General features: G+C 44.0%; 1 protein-coding gene across 3 annotated transcripts in view; it reads left to right on the forward strand.

Moving 5' to 3' along the window:
• Positions 1-2044: 2044 nt before the first annotated feature.
• Positions 2045-10243, forward strand: part of LOC118313951 (protein yippee-like 1) — a 26517-nt gene continuing 18318 nt past the window's right edge. Inside the window, exon 1 of one of the 3 annotated variants that reach the window (XM_035639953.2) lies at positions 2045-2627. The gene's annotated coding sequence lies outside the window, so the exon portion shown is untranslated. Of the gene's footprint in view, positions 2628-6319; positions 6574-7952; positions 8163-10243 lie in introns of those variants that run through there. The other 2 variants (XM_035639952.2, XM_035639954.2) reach the window with 2 other exon arrangements.

The raw sequence follows: 10243 nt of genomic DNA on the forward strand, positions 1-10243 counted from the left end.
CACGATGACAGAACGGACAGAATTTCTGAACTTCATTGACATGAATATTCAGAAACTTTTGACACGTGAGATGTTGCTCAGGTTGCTGTGCGAAAAAAATCAATTGACTGGACATGATTAAATAATGATAATAGTAACAGTTAATCAATCGCCAACTATTTTGATCATCTATTGATCGGTTCAAGTAGTTTTTTTCTCTGATTTCAGCTTATTAACTGTGTATATGTTCTGGTTTGCTCCTCTATGACAGTAAGCTGAATATCTTTGGTGTGTGGACACATTTTTAATAATATATCTGCCAAGTAAAAAAATAAATCAAAACCAACTAAATGAAAATGACGAATGACTCAAAAGAATCTGAAATTATTGATTGCTGAAGTCTAAAATTCAACAGAAACTCATAATGACACGAGGACAAGAATGAATCTCACTCATGTTGAGCTGCGGCTGCTTTATCCCACAGTATCGTCTAGGTGGCGCTGTTGCCCTGGCTAATAACAACCTGGTGGCTGGTGCAGTCTGTCCTTCAGTGATTCATAAATTAATTTCACTAGTGGAGCCCATAAGGGTCAAAATCCAATTCCTGTCAGTTTTAAATCGAAAAGTATGGAGACAACAGTTGAACAGGAATGTCTTTTATTTTGAAGGAAAGTCAAGATTAATCTACATGTTATAACTTCCTGAATCTAACAACATTAATGGTGGAAAGTAAATTAATTACATTTACTCATGTGGTGTAGTTCAGAACAGTTTTCGAGTTACTTGTACGTGAGTATTTCTATTTTGTCATTTTTATACTTCCTCTTTTTTTTCTTTTTGTTTAACTAAAATCCTGTTTTTTATTACTCCACAACATTTATCTGACATTATTTATCTTTTCAGATTAAGACATCACAAGTTATATTATTATGAAAAAAAAAATACAATGCCTTGATCCCAAACATTTTGGCTTGTGTCATAATTAATCAACTCAAAATAATTTCATATATAAATTTTTTTTTAAATATATAATATGAGATTTTCTAAAAATCTAAAACAATTTTAACTCTGACATAAATATACAAGATACAAGTTGAGTAAACGTCATCATACCTCCAGCGTCAGCTGTATTGATTTTTCGGTTTGTTTACTTCTTCTGGCTCGACCACGTGCTTGCAGTGCAGTTACGCATGCGCACCAGGTGAATTATTATTATTATTTCTTTTGGCACGCGTCTGTGTCGGGGGCGCGGACGGTCATAAACAACCCGTCAGCCACGGGAGCGCGCAGTCCAGAATGTGGCCCCTCGGGTTGATTGGCTGCGGTCCTCTAGCCCCACCCTCCTTCGTAGCGGGTTGGCCAGACGAGGATCCTTCCTCTCACTGATTGGACGCTATTTGTAGACCAGACCTGTGTAGCTAGGCTACTGCTGCCTTCAGGTACTCTTTTGAAGACGGAAAAAAGGAAAACCAGTTTTTTTGTTGTTTAGGTCACGACAAGATATAAATCAATTAAAGTCGCGACAAAACTTATAAGCATAAAAAAATTTTCTGCCCTGATTGTTTGCTGAACTAGTGCGAAGAAGAAGAACAAATAAAAACCTCAACAAACTAACAAATTTTTATTGCCGAATTGGACAAACACTGCAAAAAGTACAGTGAACTAAATCATCTTCATGGCAAGTGTGCAACTCCCTCCAGAGCTTTCAACCACATCCTGCGGACTTTATATGTTTGTTTTAATATAATGAAGTTTTTAGTTTGAATATGTTTAAATATTTAGTTTTTTGTTTGACAAGATTACGTGCAGTTCATTGTTCTTTTGTGTGTGTGTGTGTGTGTGTGTGTGTGTGTGTGTTTACACTAGATTCCCTGTAGTATAACAGTTGCCTCTCTGTATAGTTGAAACTTGCCGAGACATGTCCAAATCCTAACATCGCCCCTTTGTCCTGCAGCACCTGAACGCAACACCGGAGGACGAAATAAAACACCACTTTTTTTCATCTTTTTTTTTTCTTTCTCCACTTATTATTTATTTATTTTTCATGAACAAGTTTCTCTCTCACACACACACACACGCACCGCCCCCTCCCTCTGCCGGTGTGCAGGCTTGTTGGCCACCAGCAGCCTCAGACGGTGTCCTGGATGTTGAACTGCGCGTTTCATTCTAAGCTGCGCTGCGCATCATCAGCATCCTCATCACGGAAGCCTCATCATAAGGATTTGCGTGTGATAAATAACCAGGCCACGGACCGGGGAACAGTCGCGCTGGAGAAGCTTCTGTCCGACAATGCACGCACTCTGAGCCGCCTCGCGGATGCGGGACTCTCCTCCTCACGTCGGACCCTCCGGAGTTCTCTTGTCCCGCAGCTCTCGAGCTTCATGACCGCAGAGGAGCTCCACCGAGGACGCTGGGTGACTTTTTAATGGCACTCGGCCCGACCTACTACAGGCTGCTGTTTGCCTTCATGGGACGGTGAAGGTGTCTTTATTCTCTTCCCCCCCCCCCCCCCCTTTTTTTTTTTTTAAACCTTTTCTTTTTATTTTGGGAACCGACATCCGCGCTCATCCTGCCGCTGCACCGGGGACACCGAGGTCCTCACCGGGGTGTAGTGGTGTCCGAGAGGCGGCGGACTGCGGAGTGTTGTGGTGAGTGCACCGGTGACCTGTGTGTGTGTGTGTGTGTGTGTGTGTGCGTGCGTGTGTCCCAAACATGACATGTTATATATAATGTTATTGCAGCCTGTAGACACTTTAAAGTGTGTGTGTGTGTGTGTGTGTGTGTGTGTGTGTGTGTGTTGTTGTTTTGTTTGTGTGTGTGTGTGTGTGTGTGTGTGTGTGTGTGTCTGTGTGTGTCCAAATCAGGACATGTTATATATAATGTTATTGCAGCCTGTAGACGCTTTAAAGTGTGTGCGCGCGCGCGTGCGTGCGTGTGTCCGTGTCTCAAACATGACATGTTATATCATGATGTTATTGTTATGTCCTGTGGACACTTTAAAGTGTGTGTGTGTGTGTGTGTGTGTGTGTGTGCGTGTGTGCGCACGCGTGTGTGCGTGTCTGTGTGTGTCCCAAACATGACATGTTATATATAATGTTATTGCAGCCTGTAGACACTTTGACACGTGTGTGTGTGTGTGTGTGTGCGTGCTTGCTTGCGCTTGCGTGCGTGCGGGCTCGCGTGTGTCCGTGTCCCACACATGACATGTTATATTATGATGTTATTGATATTTTCTGTGGACACTTTAAAGAGTGCGCACACACACACACACACATACACAGATTTTGTCTCTTTGTCCTCATTTGGAACTTAGGCGTGTGTGTGTGTGTGTGTGTGTGCGCGCGTGTGTGTGTGTTGTGGGTTTACAGTCGTCGTCGTCACTCTCTCTCTCATGGCTCGTTGTGTTTGCGTCCTGTTGGAGATTTATGGTGTCTCCACATTTACATCCTCCTCTTCTCTTTCGTAACCGGATCAGGCCGATTGTGTGTTTTGTGACAATAACTTCATTTAATATTCCTTTCTATGAACTTAAAGCGTGGTATTTATTGACGTGGAGTAATGATAATGGACTTATATAACCTGTAATAATAATAATCTTCTTACATGACTGAACATTTACGGCTACAAAATCTGTGTGGTGCAACTTGATCTTCGAGTTACATTCAAGAGCAAAAAAAACAACAAAACAACAACCCTGACGTTTCACGTGACAGTTTGTGCCATATGCGTAATCATCATCATCATCATCTTCATCATCTTCGTCGTCTTCATCTTCATGTTCATCATCATCATCAGTGCGCGGCTGCAGATCTCGGTCAGTTGTTGTTTTTTCGTTTTTTTTCCGGGAGGCTTAAAACGCCACGTGAGCACAGGCGACAAAAACACAGCGCGAGGATGGATTTCATAACGCTCGCGCGTGCACGCGCCGCGCACACCGGGAAGCTGCAGTGAGTGCGCGGTGTTGACGTGCGTCCCGTCCCTCCTCTCGTCGTGGTGCTGGAGAGGCAACAGCACAACAACACACACCGGAGCAGTTGTCACAGCCAAACGTGTAAATACATGAAAACATAAATACCATAAATTTAAAAAAGAGCCGCACGTGCACGAGTCTCTGCTGTGGTGCGCGTCCCCGAGGTCGTGACAACAAGGATGCTGTGTATGGGACGAGGGTTTGTGACTTTTTGTTTATGAATAGGTGTCAGATTTATGAATTCCTGTGTCATCATTCATGGCTTCATATTACAGATGTGTTCAATGTCAGGGTGGGCATGTAGTCGACACGCAAACAGTGCAGCAGCAGCTGCAGGAGGAAGAGGAGGAGGAGGAGGAGGGAGAGGGGGTGATGGTGAGGAAGGTCAGGCTGTAAAATATATAAACATATATTTACATCAGCTCGAGGAATCCATCGATCTGTTTCTCATCTGTTTTTTTGTCAGTCTGTGTTTTTTTGTTTGTTTTTTCAGGTAAAATATGATATTTAATGCTCATCTTGTGTTTCCATGACGATGACAGTTGATGACCTTCCTGTTGTTTCTCTCTCCCACGTGATGACACACGTTCCTTATGATTAGGCCGCAGTGTCCTTTTAATCAGCCCACACACACTCACTAATCATGAAAATAATAATTACATAAGCAGCTGTTATGGAAATAAAAATGTGCAGAAACCGAACGTGGCCCTTGTCTTTGAAATAAAACATCGAGCTGCAGGTGGAGGAAGAAAGACAAATATTTTTAATATCATAGAAAGATGAAGAATGAGATTCATGTTCTTCACCTTGTATTTATTTACACATCCGGGTATCCGCGCGCTCCCTCCTTCCCCTCGGAGGTGCGTTCAGGGCCGCATGGGAAATAATGTCTTCAAGCAAAACAACTGTGCAATAACTTTAAGGGCTTTTCTTTTATGAAACAAAGATGTACTATTTCATTTGTGGCATCAGATAAGAACTCAGCCGCCGTCACACAAAGACACTTTATACGCCGCGATGCGTTCAAGTTCATGATTCACAGCAACACGACCCAAAAAAAACTATACAAGCAACAAAGAAGTGCCCTTTTCTGAAATGTGTTGACCTTTACTTTAACAAAAACAACATCCCGGGTGGAGGAAGAAGTCGAGTTTCAGCTGCCAAAGTCAACAACCTGTGAGCTGAAGTGAGAACAAATATGAAAGAACCTTTTTATTTAGAGAAAGAGGAAAAAAGGCAGCATTATTCAGGATCCTGGACCGAGCAAATGATAAATATAAACTGAAGAAAAAAATCTAAACTCAACAACCAAACAGGCCCTTATGTAATAATAAGAATAAGTTTGATTTAATATGAGATGAGCTTAATCGATTGTGTGCATGGAAACAAAAGTGAGATCAGACATTATTAATAATCAGAGATTATAAGACTTTTAAAACTAGAACATGAAGAAGAGCAGAAAGAAAGAGCCACTTGAGAATCTGGAAATCATCAAATATTTTGAAATTTTGCTTGAGAATTAGCTTAAAGCTAGCTAGTTTCTACATGTGGTGGTAAAGTTGGAAACCACCAACCAACCGAACAACTGACAGGGGACATTTTATGGTGACGCACCGCTGATTCTGTTTTTCCAGTTTCCGTCAGCGTCTGAAAATTCAATGAGAACATGACATATTCTGGAACCGTTCTGTGCAACAACCGTATTCAACACGAAGTAGAAACATGGCGACTCGCACGGAGGTCGGGTCCACCTCATGGAACTATATATAACTCATTCAGAGTTGATTATAGTCAAGTCGACTTTATTGTCAATCCCTGCAATATTGTTCCAGACATACAGAGGAATTGAAAAATACGTTTTATCCCGGACCCACAGTGCAATAGTACAAAAACAAAAACACAAAACAAAAAACTAAGTCAAGTAATATATACAAGTAAATAATTCTAAATAGTGCAAAAGCAAGACTAAGGCGAAACCACACGGTATAGAAAAGTTGAAGAAATTTAAAATGTGCAATAGAAAGGAAATACTGTACAGTTTGTGAAATATACAGGAAACTAAATAAATAGGTCGCTGCACCGCCTCCAACCGCAAGAACCCGCGGTTCATATAAGTTCATACACATGTATGAACACATAGTTATGGACAATATATATTTAATTCCTGTGTAAAAGTTATTCTTAATATTACACACTGTGGCTTTAAATTAATTGGGGGCTACAACAACAACCAAAAAAAAACCCCAAACAATTTTATTTCCGCCTTCTCTCAGTGGCGGGGTTCCCATAGGTTCCCACGGGAGCCTGAAGGCAGCGCGGCCACCCAATTGGCCCGTCGCGCCTGTCGATCACACAAAGCGCCCTCATCTCCCGCCCACGTGGTGACGTTCGCGTACCGAAGTGAAAGAGGTCCAGTTCGCTCGCGCGACACAAAAGACAGAAAGACCCCGCGTCGAGGGGAACATGAGACCCGGGACGAGACCCTAAAGTTCCCGTCGGGGCAACGGGACGGCGACAACCAATCTATATAACTTTAAAACAACAACAACAACAACAACAACAACATCTCCTTCTCTTCTTTCTTCTTCCACCGAGCTGCGTCCTGCTCAGACTCGACCCAGGTGGTGAGTAGTTCACCTCCTCACAGATATAATATAATATAATATAATATAATATGATATAATATAATAAAATAAAATTAAGAAGAAAAAAAACAACCAGCAGCAGTTTTTATTCTGGTGTCGTGCGGAGTTCACGGTCTCCGCAGCAGGCTCGGAGAAAACGGTTTACAGCAGCAGACACTGTTGCTCTCGAGCCGCTGGCGTCTCGCTCTTTGTTGAGGGGGACAAACACAAAAAGAAGAAGAAGAAGAGGAGGAGGAAAAGAGAGAGAGAATAAAGAAGAATGTCATGTTCATATGAACTTGTTCGGGTTGTTAGAATGACTGTGGTGTTGTTGTGGGGGTGAGATTCTTTTGTCTCCTTCTTCTTCTTCCTGTTGCCAGAGACGCACGTTGTGCTGCTGCCTCTTTGTTTTCATCACTGTGGAGATCAGCTGTTCACCTGCACACTCTCCTCAACACCGTCTCTCCTTCTCCTCCTTCTTCTCTTTTAAATCAGCCTCCGAGTCGAGAGGAGAATGTAAATGTGAGCAGGGAACAAAGTCAGTGGCAGGAACATGTATTTATTTATTTATGTATTTATTTATTTATCTTTTTGGAGGGTTATGGACTGAATACACAAAAAACAAATACACGAATAATGTGAAGGAGACTCGTCAGAAAAGTCAAACAAATAGAACCATGTGCTGTCAGAGGGTTTCACCAGGGACCAAAACAAACACACACACACACACACACTCACGAACACACACACACACACACACACACACACACACACACACACACACAGATGTTGTCTCTGTCCTCATTTGGCACTTAGGCGTGTGTGTGTGTGTGTGTGTGTGTGTGTGTGTGTGTGTGTGTGTGTGTGTGTGTGTGTGTGTGTGTGTTACTTGGAGGAAGTGGGGTTGTCTAAATGCTAATAACTGATTTAATCACTGATGGTGATGATGATGCTGATGCTGCAGTGACACACTCCTAAAAGCTCATCTGTGTGTGTGTGTGTGTGTGTGTGTGTGCGCGAGTGTGTGCGTGTGTGTGTGTCCGTGTGTCCGTGTGTGTGTTTGTGTGTGTGTGTGTGCCGGCCGAGGTTAAACTGGGCTAATTCAGAAAGGGGATTTTGTCCTTTTCATGCTGGGGGATTATTCCTCTGGCACCTGCGCAGATTATACAGTATGTATGTAAATACCGGCTCGTCTGGTGGGGTGGGGGGGGGGGTGGTTACTGGGAACTTGTGATGCCACTTCTCTCCTTCCCAGTCTGTCTGTGTGTTAAGTTTGTGTGTGTGTGCGTGTGTGTGTGCAGGCCCGCTCCGCTTCACGCCTGCTTCCTGTCGAGCTGCGGAAGCCCCTTTGTTTTCCTGTCTGGCTGCTCGGCCTCCGTCTTCCTCCTGCTGCAGCAGCAGCAGACGGAGCTCCGCCGGAAAACGTCCCGAGCTGCCGAACGCTCCTGCTCGTTGTGCGTTTGGCCGCCCCGAGGAGTGTTTTTGTTTGTTGGTCTGTTTGTCCGTTGTCAAGGTGCGAACCGTAGTTCGTGCACCGCGCTGCAGCCGGCGACGGCGACTGTTGAGGTCGTCGTCTTTGAGTATGAAAGGTAGTGTGACGTTGACAGTGTCTGTCCGTTGTTGTGCGCCACAGGTGTAGTTTTTCAAGAGATGCGTCAGGTGATGCAAAAACGTGGCTGACAGGAGTTGTATGACGGAAGGTACACAGTAGCGTGAAATACAGGATGAACAACCTCTCCGCAGAAGAACTCGTCGACGCGAGGACGGAAAGTCACGGCGGCTGTCGGAGCGGTCTGGTTCTTGTACCGACAAACCGGACACGCGAGTTGTCAGGGAGTCCCGCCCTCGTCGCGAGGGCCGTGAGAACAGTTCACACACGTTCACTGAAGTGTACTGCAAGAGTCCTCACACACAAGGAACCAGAAGTCCTTCCGACGGCATCAGCTGTTATTTTCCCGTCCAGCGTCCACATTGTTGAAATAGAGAACCCACTTGAGCCCGTGTGAGGCCCCCACGGGTGCGTTGGTCCTATAGGGGTCGACCCATATGACTTTTTACGGGCCGATATGGATTATTACTAATCTGAGAGACCGACTACTGACATTAGGTCTGCAGTAAAAAAAAGTGTCAAAAGGCATCAAAACTTTGAACAATACAAACTCTCATCACAAAACTTTGAACAATACAAACTCTCATCACAAAACTTTGAACAATACAAACTCCCATCACAAAACTTTGAACAATACAAACTCCCATCACAAAACTTGGTTGAAAATGCCTTGAGGCTGCATTGTGTAACATTTGGAAGAACGTTAATTACAGAAATTGAACATGTTGTCCACCGCTATGTGTTAAAATGAACGAGATGCAGCGCAAACGTAACAATGACAAAAAACGTGGACCACTTCAACTAGAAAAAAGTCCCCTTCTGCTGCACCATAACCGCCATATGGATCATAGACCTCATCGTCAACACAAAGGCTCCGGACGTCACGGGCCTTTGAGTTCCCACGGACAAAGAAAACAAAAATTGAAAGTGATAATTCAATTAGCAAGATAAATAGAGAGCGGTGGGCAGTAGGAGCGTAGAACGGAGGAAGAGGAAACAGATGGCAAAAGCAAATCGAGTCTGTTCGACAGCGTGAATGCGACGAAAAGATTAAATATGCATATTTCTTTCTTTCGTGTCGGTGTGATCGGGATTGTCACGTTCGATTTCCGGCGGAGAAAGCCAAAGCCCACGCCAGCGTCTGACAACAGGAGGCGGAGCAGGCGGACGTTTGTCCTCGTTCGACACCTGCGGAGATGGGTTTTGTTTTTTTAGTCGCACACAGTCATTGTGTCTCGACCGCAGTTGTCCCATCAGCTATTCCGCTAGTCCGTCCTCTGTCCCGCGCGTGAACTCGGCTGAACCCGGGGGGGCGCGCTCCTCCCGCAGGTCTGCTGCTGAGGCTGGAAACCTGAAACGCCTCCTGGTGCTTTGAGGTTGTTGCGGTGTCCTGCCACAGAAAAACAACCTTTTAATCAGAATCGACAGGAACGACACAAGAAGAACCCACATTGCAAAAGAATCAAAAATTATTATTATTCTTGAACATCAATCTGCCGGTGTGCTTCAGATGATAATTTTATGATAATTAGCCATTTGGCTGATGCTGATTACTAAAACCAAATCTGTATATCCTTTAAAATAGACCTCTATTTAGTATTTCCTGTATTTCTCTCTTTATTTTGAGCGACAGGATTTATCCACAGTCATAGGTAGAGCCCGACCGATATGGATTATTGGGGTCGATATCAATATTAGGGAGAGTAAAAGATTTTTACGATACCAATACAACAGCCCATATATACATATTGTATCTGTCAATGGTTCCTGAGATGTCGTTCTGAAATGTTTCCTTTTGATAAATGGAATGACACTTTGACACCCAACCTTTAAAACCAGAAATACTCGACATGAATATAAACTAGATGTTCCACCAGAACCACATATTTTTCCTCGGAGGGATGCTGTGAATAAATAAATCCCGACGTTTCCCGACAGGCAGACGAAACCCCAAAGCACCTAGTCTTTATCTCAGGAGCTGCAAATAATCTGGCGCCGCTGCATCTATCCGATCGGTCGGTTGGCGCGGAAGCGGACCGCCGAGGCCTCGGTCCCGTCATG

The sequence above is a fragment of the Scophthalmus maximus genome, chromosome 19 (assembly GCF_022379125.1).
Source record: "Scophthalmus maximus strain ysfricsl-2021 chromosome 19, ASM2237912v1, whole genome shotgun sequence".
NCBI classification, from domain to species: domain Eukaryota; kingdom Metazoa; phylum Chordata; class Actinopteri; order Pleuronectiformes; family Scophthalmidae; genus Scophthalmus; species Scophthalmus maximus.